Raw genomic sequence first — 10,753 nt, forward strand, 5'->3', positions numbered from 1 at the left:
CCTGGGGTCTGGGCCCCCCTTAGGGGGGCGCCAAAGATCACAGGGGGTGCGCCAGGATTTGTCTGCTCTGAGGTTGTCAAGATTAGATTTGCTCATGTATAACTAAAATCATAATAACACACTTACTGGATAGTTTGTACGAAACTCTGTATATAAAACTATTTTAAAAGATATATTTTTTGCTACTTAGTAGCAAAATCTAACAAAATATTCTGCATCAATCCAAATTCGTTGGCGTTTAGCCTTTCAAAAACGTGTTTTTTATTTGCTCTCCCACATGACGCACACAAACGGGGCGGTCTAACAGCAATCTAACAAACAATAACCACAACAATAATAACTCTATTTTGGCTCCAACGCTATTATAGTTACAAAAAAAAGATCATATTATGTATCTGCATTCGCTTGGCAAATCCATCAAGACGTCATTTTATTTATGCTGATGAAACTGACAAGTTATATTCATTAAAGAAAGTTGATTTTAATAAAAAAAAAGGAAAAGTATTTGTTATTTTCAAGGGAAATAGTTTGGGAACCACTATTATAGCTGATCTGTACTGACAGACAGTCTGTGAGCATTGACTAAAAGAATTTCAAAGCTAGTCTGTTGCCTAACGTGTAAATATTTACAACAACAAAAATGTTTTGGTGACGCCGATAAAGCTGACACACTCACGATCACAAGTACATGGATCATGAGTAATGACACATACCCATCTGGAGCACATAACAGCAAGCACAAACAATAATTGATTCCAAACTGTCAGTGAAGACGAGCAAAAACTGCTGTGACTGAACACCATGAAGGTGAAGCTGCTCTGCATGGACAGCCTGTCCTCGAAAAAAAGACCCACGGGTGGTGCTCTGGAGGAGGAGAGTGTAGTGATATTACTCTGCCTCAGAGATGAGCTCCATTTCTTCCACTCCAGATGTCACCGACTCCGAGTCAAACTGATAGAGCAGATGACAGCGGAGGGCGCCGCAGACATCACTGGCCTTCAAGCAGGCATCCCTCACTCAGCCAGTGTGGGTGTGTTTTTTCAATTCAATCAAACTGTCCCTCACACTTATGTCAAGTCCACCAGGGGAAATAAGCGGTGGACAGCAGGTGCAAAGCCGAGGCAGTCCAGCTGCAGCGGTTTACCTAGTGACCAGTCAGTGCTGTGCTGGAGCAATAAACCAAAAACACAGTGGAGAGCTACACTCTGACATCAGCTGCATGATCGTCTGATATCCAAATCAAGCAGCACTAAATGCTGTTTGATTTGAAAACCTGCTACACATGGTTGTAACAAGTTGAACCTGTTAACCTAGCACTTACACCAGCATCGATAAATAATCGTCACAGACTGCTGCTAACCATGGGAACACAATGAATAAACTTCCATGTAAACTAGGACCAGAGTTACAGACACACCTCACTCCACAGGAATTACCCTCTGCTGTTTTAAAAGGTGGAATACAATGCTTCTCTTTTCCTTATGTTGCTTATAAAAAAACAAAACAGGTCAAGGACTGGTGAGTCCTCTGGTGAATACATTCATACACATCAAACACATGCGAGTGTATACACACTAACACACACACATGTGCTAATAATAAAGAGCTCCACAGGCACTGGGTAACACTTGAAACACTCGCTAATAAGCACACATGCAGGCACACATGCTCAAGTATGTTTTCATATAAACTCAGTGTCAGTCTCACCATTAATAAAGCAGAAAGAAACAAACACAGCATGCAAACAAACATGTGTGTTGGGACGTTTTCGTGTTTCCAAAATCTGGTGGGATTTCGGGGAAAACAATGATTAATTGTTTCAGAGCCTCTCAAGTGTTTTGCACACTCTGTCTCTGTCTTCAATTAAAAGTGTCGACCCGTTCCCAAAAAAATGCAGTCTCTCTCTCTCTCTCTCACTTTCTGTCTCTCTGTTAACAGGGAGAGAGGGAGAAAAGGAAGACAAACAATGACTAAAGTTACAGGTTGTGAACTTTTGAAGTATAAATTACTCACCCGATCTGGTGTTGATGAGGCAGATGGACGGATGAAGCCGGAACGGTGTGATGAGCGGAGCTAGCCGGGGAAAAAAGAAGAAAAAGATGTGTGTACGTTCATCAGAGTCCTTCTGACAGCAAAGACAGAGTAGCAGTGAGCCTCTCTCTCTCTCTCTCTCTCTCTCTCTCTCCCTCTCTCTCACTCCTCCTCCTCCTCCTCCTCCTCCTCTCTCGCAGTCTCTACCTCTTAAAATCACTCTTTCACTCCCCAAACACAGGCACACACTCACTCTCTCACTACTAAGAAATAATTATACTCTCTGATTCATAAAGCCTTCCTTTGTCACGTGACCCAACACTTCAAATATACAGCACATTTTTTCACAAGCCACAAAATGCCTGGAGGGAAGAAAAAGGCCCAGAGAGCTTAAGTTTCTGTTTTTAATTCTCTCTCCCTTCTTTGTCTCTCGGGTGAATTCTTGTTTCGCTCCTTCATCTTCTTGGCTAAAAGAGTCGGTTTACCTACAAACTGTTTTGAAAATGCGCGGCCATGTCGTGATCTTAGATCATTCATGTTTAATCAATACGTTCACAGTCTAATAGGAGAGGATGTTTGAGTATCCTGAACACAGGTTATGTTTTGATTTGACACAGATGATGCTTTAATGGCAAGCCAATAGGTTTTATTCTTCCAAGAAAGTCTAACTAGTCATTTATTTCCAGTGTGATCAATTTAAGGAAAAATCATGATGGACTTTTGCCCTACCTGTGTGCTCACTACAGACATGTAGAGGTTGTTTTTGTGTGTTTTGTTCATTCTAATGTTTCTGTGACAGTCTTCCCAGATCAGTTATAATGAATCACTACTCATATTACCATTGCTGATTCTACTACAACTGATAGATTGAAGACAGCGAGTATTTGAACCCTTGTGTAACTAATTAAGGAGGTATTGGAAAACAAAGAAAACTGATAGAATATCTAAAACATCCTCATGAGGATAAATGAAAACCAGAATTTGGCATTCAAAGCTGGAATCTAACATTTTATTAGGATACACAACATCTGTCAACATCCTGCCAGACATTATGCAGTAAGCAATATTTTTTTGTTGCTTTTTTTAAATCAAAGCCTGCAGATTTCGGTACCTAAAATCACTCTGGAAATGAAACTAGCGGTGGCACGTCAGCTGCAGGGAAGTCCCGTGTGAGATGGCAGAGCGTGCAGCGGCGGCAGCAGCAGCAGCGACAGATTTGGGTGTGCCCCTGAACGTGCCCCTCTCTCCATATGAGATCATATGTTTCAGATCTGTGTTTATGTGTTTGTGGTTCTGGGCGTGTGCCCTGTTTTTCTGAATGTAATGTTTCTCAAGTTGTTTTGGTTATGAGGAGCACCCTCAAACCTCAGAACTGGGAGGAGAGGGCACACCTCAACTGGCAACTCAACGGGCACTTTTACCTCGGCAGCAGAGCGTAGATAAACAAAAGGCTACATCCTTATGAAGAAAAAACACCAAAACAAGTCAATGTAAATACACACACATGCTTCTTTAACACTTGCATAAGAAGAAATCTAGTCTAATTAATATCTAAACCAAGTAAGTGCAGCAAGCATTTTCAGAATAGCCAGCTTATACATGCACTACTTATTCTGAAACTTCATCTAAAAGGATGCCCTTCGGGCATATTGGCCATGCATCGCTTCACAGTCTCCCAAATCTCACAGTCTGACGCAAAATTGCCAACCAATGCAGCATGTGGAACTTTTCTTTTGGTCTTCCCAGCTATCTGTACTAGGGCTGTCAAAGTTAATGCGATAATAACGTGTTAACGTGAATTTGTTTTAATGGCACTAATTTCTTTAACACAATAATGCAATTTGCGACTTTTAGGTTGTAGCGGGCTCAGATTTAAAGCTAGAAGATACTGGTATCATATGAAACTGGAAAACCTAAGAATCCACTGGTCAACCATTTAATACTAGCTTGTTGCAAAGGAGTTTAAATAACGCACTAAACTTACGCTAAATTAAGGCGAGGAAAAGCTGGAATGGCCATTTTCAAAGGGGTCACTTGACCTCTGACCTCAAGATATGTGAATGAAAATGGGTTCTATGGGTACCCACGAGTCTCCCCTTTACAGACATGCCCACTTTATGATAATCATTGCCATGTTATGATTTGAGCATATTTTTAATGCTAAATGCTGTACCTGTGAGGGTTTCTGGACAATATTTGTCATTGTTTTGTGATGCTAAGTGATTTCCAATAATAAATATATACATACATTTGCATAAAGCAAGAATATTTGTCCACTCCCATGTTGGTAAGGTTATTAAATACTTGACTAATCTCCCTTTAAGGTACATTTTGAACAGATCGAAAACTATTCATTTGCAATTAATCGTGATTAATTATGGACAATCATGCGATTAATCCTGATTAAATACTTAAGATTGACAGCCCTAATCTGTACATTCAAAGCTAGGGTTGGTAATGATCTTCAAAAACATTTTTGTTATATTTGTTGAAATTCTCATTACATCCTGACAGCAATCAATAAATCAAATGCTTTGACAAAAAAAAAGAAAACAAATTCAGTATCTGTGGCTGTCACAGGACTGTTAATGTAATAAGCCCATCCAATTATTTCATTTGGATTGAATGAAATGATTGGACGGTCTACCTGCTTGTCCACCTGAGTCTTCCACAAGCTGCTAGCTTGACAGCTCTGAGTACTGACAATAGCTATGTCTTGTTGTTTACGTTCATTATGATCATTTTGGGGGAGTGGCTTTGGCGGGAGACCTGAAGCGACGGATTATCAGTGTTGCCCATTTGTGCAACTTTCTCGCTAGATTTAGGGACACTTGGAGTGCTGCTAGCTGCTTTCATTGGAAAAGAGTTGGCAACACTACGCTGGGTTTTTCAGTTAGATCATTTTTAAAATCAAGCTTACTCTTGATAGTGTCTCAAGATTACAGACCTAAGCTTTATGACCTGATATAACTGCAACACACTGTGTTTGTAAATCACAGTAACTGGCCTGATACAGGCGAGGATGTTATCCCCAAACACACTGACCCCAATATGTCTCCAGGATAAAGTCAAGCCATCATAATAAAAAACACAAGTGCCTGGCCTCGCTCTCGTTATAGCTTCCGATCTTTACAGCCACATATGGTCTACAGTAGCCGACTGAAATGTTCTTTCATACATTTTTTTATGTGGATTTGCTGGTATATACAGTAAGCACCAAGCAGTGTTGCCTTTTTTTTGCAGAAACCTTATATTCAGGAAGCCCAGATCTAAGCCATACTGCAAAAAGCACTTCAGCTGATCCTTATCTTGTTTGCATTTGATTTATGTGTTGCTTATGAGACCACTAAGGCTAATAGAAATCCCTTAACTGTTTACATAGCAGTGCTAAATCAGCAATATGAAAACAATATGAAACGATAAGGTAAATACGGCCAAAGGCCTCTGTAATAACCTTAAATCAGCAATTAGAGTGATGTCAACTGTAAAGTGTGACTTTCAAGTCAGTGTGATGCCATCAGGCTGACTGAGATTGACTCCGTTTGTGTCCGAATGTGCAGTTAAGTACATGATGATAGTCGCGTGTGTGTCAGTGCGCGGGGCATGCTGTGCTCCTTATTAAATTATGACAGTGAGCTTGAGCAGCGGTTGTGTTTAGGCTTTGTGTATGTGTGTGTGTTCTCTTGCAGCACGCACGCCTGCACTTGTGAATATGTGTGTGTGTGTGTGCATGGATGAGTACGCGTAGGCAGTAGCAGCGTGGAGGTCAGAGGTTACTAGTGTTTGTGTTTCAGTGTCAGTGAAGTGTGCTCCAGGCAGAGATTTATGATCATTGTGTCTGGGAGGCTGCAGAGTGGGGGATAATGAAGATAGATCAGGGTGCTATCTCTCTCTCCGGGCACCACTGGAAACATGGCCTATGGCCCCGTCCGTTCTCGTATCATTAACTTCAGCCTGTGACATCATAACGCACTGCCCCGACATCAATCCTAACACAGTGTGCTCTGACAAAAAGTCGAACGCGAGAGAGGCAATTCCTCACAGGAAGTCATCCGGCAAACACAGGCATTGTTCGGCTTCTCTGGGTGTGTTTATGAAGATATGAAATATTCATGGAAACATTGTACTCGGTCGTGTGTTTCCACTTTAGATTCGAATGTATTTGCATTCACAGAGCCGTGGTAGTGGAGAGGCCCGAGGCTCGCTGGCGGAGGGAAAAGCAGCAAAGGAAAGGAAGGAGGAAAAGGGGGGATGATGGAGGGAGCAAGAGAGGGAGGAAGTGAGGTTAGAGGGGTTAAAGTGAGATGGAGAGAGGGAGGAGGAGAGTCGAGTGGTAGAGGGAATGTGAGAGACAGGGGTGTGAAATAGTAAGAAAACCGGAGGGTGAGATGGAGAGAGGGATGGAGCGTAGAGGGAGGGAGAGGAGGGGGTTGATGGTGGGGTGGCTGGTGCCTGTGGCGGCGGGTTTTAATCAGTAACAAGATGCCTGTAATGAGATCACTATTTCCCCACATTCAGATTGATGTCATGTGAAGTTTGGTGCCACACTGAGACAAGGCAGGGGGACGCAGGACGAACACACACACACACACACACAACACACAAATATACACTTGCTTGCACTTTCTTGGTTACAGACTTAAACACACATCCTGTGAAATGAAGGAGCTCATTCATCCCGCCTGGCAAAGTGCGCTCATTTAGAGTCCAACCGCCTTGAAGTAAAAACATACACAGAGGAATACCACTCACAGGAAAATGAGTTACTCATGGCAAAAGGAGAAATGTATGTGTTAGGGACCGAAGGGCATACACCACTATGTACTCCTCTAACAAAAACAAATGAGCACAAAGCTTGGAACAGTTGGAGAGAGAGAGAGACTTTTTTTACGGCAGGAGGAACTAAAGGGAAAACGAGAGGGGGAGAGGGAGAAAAGAGAAGGAGAGTGTGGGCTTTTCTGTGCATATTTTGGGGTGCATTCAGAGGCTGTCGACGCAGCTACCAGCGTGTGTGCCAGCATATGAGCGCTCTGCCTATTCCCCAACATGTGTGTCCAATGAAAGGTGAACGGCTCTCCTGTCTATACTTTTCCTTAAAAATCAGCCATGATGTCACCATGAACCCATCTTGAACCCACCTCTGTCAAAAAGCATTACTCCGGCCCTCCCTCTCGCTGCCTCATTTTCTGTTCCACCTCTCCCTCCTTCACGCTCCGCTCCTGCCTCTTGAATTCTTCACTGAGCTCCCATTCTTTTTCCTCTTTTTCATATTTCCGTATTCTTCAACATTTCCCCTCTCCCGTCCATGTCTCTTTTCTCTCTCTCTTCTCACTGAAGTACACACACACACACTTTTTTTTTTTTTTTTTTTTGGCAAGCATGGTCTAATTGAATCACCAAAAAAGCACAACCGTTTGCCAAAAATGCCAGGATGTTCTGATTATCGTAAACTTTGTTTAAGCTGTGGTTTTTACTAAAAAAAAAAAATGCTCTGAGTGCATGAGGGGGAAGCCAAAAAAAAAAAAAAAAAAAAAGCTGAGGAATAGGGGAGAATGCAAATGAAAGAGGGGGAGAGGGAAAGAGAGAGAGAAGAGAGGGGTTGGTGGGGGCAGCGAGAAGGCAGCCAGAGAGCCACATATGGAAGTGATTCTGTAATTACTGCAAATCTGTGAGCTCAAAAGGAAAGGTCTTCTTTTCCATGCCTCCTTCCCTGCACATAAAACTGCCCTTGTGAGAAACTTGGGCACTAAATACTGAGCAGGAAACATGAAAAAAAACGTTTTCGTTTGCTTTTTGCTTTTTTGGCATGTGGGGTTGGTATATAAATATGTATATCGTATATATTTAGTATGTTAAGGGGGTCTGTTTTTGCTATTTTTCTGCACAGAAGAAGAAAAACAAAATCCCTGGTGATCATGAGTGAGGCTAATTCCACAAAGTTTACTACTGGAAAATCTGCTGCATTCTTTAGTCATTTGCTTTTTCCTGAGTTTAATCAACCAGACCTGGAAGCTCATCTAAAAGAAATTCAGGGGATAAACTGCTCATGAGCACAAACACCATTCACATAAAGCACACATTCAACAAGGTGAGTATAAGGGAGGGAGGGGGTGGGTGACAGACAGACAGAAAGACAGACAGACAGTGATGAAGACTGTCTTCTCAGCCTCAGGCAAAGCAGTGCTTTTCAGGTGTGTATGTTGGCAACGACTTCTGTTCTGCTCAGTCCCCCCCCAAACAGTCCCAGCAGCCTGTAATTATCTCGTGCCCTGCCATAACGTGTTCTCGTGATGATGACTGCTGCTGCTTAGAGAGTCTGAGGCTATACAGTAAACACACCCGGATTGACGCAGCTTGAGCTACGTTTATTCTTACGACACATCTAATTAATCACGACAGGAGATGATTTATGTAAAGTACACAGTCCTACCTTCTTAGTAGCGTGTGCCTCGGCTGCTTCAAACGCGAACTCATTCCCCCAGAAGAAGTTTGGTACATAAATAAATAATGGATGAGACACACGCACAAGTTTTCTGTGAAGGAGACAAAACAAAGTCAGGGACAGTCTTGAGAGAAAATCTCCACAGAGATCACGACATTTGGTCTCATGCTTCAGAGATCATTTTCAGTCATTTGTCAGATTACCTTTGTTTTTGTTGCCAATCCGTCACTGTGTCCCGACCGGCTGCAGCTCAACTCAGCTCAGCTCAGCTCAGGGGCGTCGATGGGAGCTGCAGGGCCTCCGGGAGGATTACTGGCGCTGGGACTCCACCTCGTGGAGGACAGGAAGACTGCAGCAACACACGACCTGGCAATGAGGAGATGAGATGGAAACCCCACAAAAAAACAAATAATAACAAATTTAAATAAAATTAAAATTAAATTAAAAATTAAAATACCAATTAAATAAAATTAAAATTAAAAAAATAAATTAAATAATAAAAAAATAAGAAGAAGAAAATAAAAATAAATTAAATTAAAAATTAAATTAAATACAATAAAAATAAGATAAGAAATTAAAATTAAAATTAAATTAAATTATATAAAAATAAAAATTAAAATTAAATTAAATTAAATTAAAATTAAAATAAAAAAAAAAAAATAAATTAAAAATTAAAATAAAATAAAATAAAATAAAAATAAAAATAAAAATAAAAATAAAAATAAAAATAAATAAAATAAAAATAAATAAAATAAAAATAAATAAAAATAAATAAAAATAAATAAAATAAATAACATAAATAAAATAAATAAGATAAATAAAATAAATAAAATAAATAAAATAAATAAAATAAATAAAATAAATAAATAAAATAAAAATAAAAATAAAATAATAATAAAAATAAAATTAAAATTAAATAAAATGATAAAAAGTTATACATATATATATAAAATAATAATAATAATTCTTACTTCTTTGTATTTATATTTTTTGACAATGTTTACAATTTTCTATTTTTATGTCAAGTTTTGTTTATTTGTTTATTTATTTTGCACAATTTAAGACGACACAACATAAAAAAAATAAATGAATAATATACAGTACAGGAAGAGGCAAAAAACCCACTGGGCTTATCTGAAGCCTCTACTTTGAGACAAGATTAATATAAAGAAATAATATGACTACATAATAATGATAACAAACAATTAGAACACGATATATATACTGGAAAACACACTGTTTACCATTGACGGAGCATTTTGGCAAATTTTTCTTGGGCGCTACCCACATAATCAGTTGTGCTGCTCATCCCACAAATGCATGATCCTTACAAGTTGGACATCATTGCGAAGGTAAATAAACAGGCTTTCCAACGATGTAAAATACAATGCCAATTAGAATTGTAACAACAGAGAAATAATCCACCAAACACAAGTTTCCGAACTTTTTTTTCCCAGTTTATATATAATAACAACAATAACAATACAGTTAACTTTACTTATCTGTATATAACCTACTACATATACATCTTTAAGAGCAAAATCCCAATTTCTCCATTTGTATTATTAAGCCTTACTTATTTTTACTTGTGTATTGTATTGCAAATATTGCAATGCTACACAGCTCTGTATTCCAATAGAGCTTTACTTATTTTAAGTACGTTTTTTTATTTTATTTCACGCTTTCTTTTGCAATAATGTTTCCCATGCCAATAAAGCCCCTTTGAATTTGAATTTACTTAAAATAACAAAATAAGTAAATCAAGATGTGTACGTATGTAAATAAATACTAAATCTGCCACTCCTTGCTTGTGATCATGCCTAATTTGAGCATAATCTACTTTTTGGGCTATTCAACTTTAAAAATGTCTTTACAGAACTTCACACCATAAGCATGAGAAAGGCAATTAAAAGAGTATTGGTGAGTTAACGAGTCACTAAAACAATGAATTATTAGATGGAAAAGAATCAAATATATAAATATATAATAATACAAAGCACAATTTATTTTATCACAGCTTTGTAATAAAACCATTAGGCCTATATTAGGTTTGTTATATTATTATATTTAGGTTTTTATCCAAAACCTGATAATAATAATAAAAAAGCATTAATTTACTAGTGGCACACTTAACTCAATACGTCATTTCTAAAGAACTTAGACATTTAAACAATACTATGTCTTTTTTTATATAGTGAATGAAAACTCAATACATATCATTAGAACATATTTTATGACTAAGTTGAAATTTGATCATTTCAAAAGCTAAAATTGTGTGTC

The 10,753-nt window shown here is 38.8% G+C and overlaps 1 protein-coding gene across 2 annotated transcripts in view; it reads right to left on the reverse strand.

Annotated features, from left to right (window-relative positions):
• Nucleotides 1–8,839, reverse strand: part of rarga (retinoic acid receptor gamma a) — a 44,640-nt gene extending 35,801 nt beyond the window's left edge. Inside the window, exons 1-3 of one of the 2 annotated variants that reach the window (XM_037772093.1) lie at nucleotides 8,677–8,839; nucleotides 8,462–8,564; nucleotides 2,014–2,073 (exon numbers count right to left, since the gene is read on the reverse strand). The gene's annotated coding sequence lies outside the window, so the exon portion shown is untranslated. Of the gene's footprint in view, nucleotides 1–2,013; nucleotides 2,165–8,461; nucleotides 8,565–8,676 lie in introns of those variants that run through there. The other variant, XM_037772094.1, reaches the window with a different exon arrangement.
• Nucleotides 8,840–10,753: the final 1,914 nt, after the last annotated feature.

Source organism: Sebastes umbrosus, chromosome 6 (assembly GCF_015220745.1).
Source record: "Sebastes umbrosus isolate fSebUmb1 chromosome 6, fSebUmb1.pri, whole genome shotgun sequence".
NCBI lineage: Eukaryota > Metazoa > Chordata > Actinopteri > Perciformes > Sebastidae > Sebastes > Sebastes umbrosus.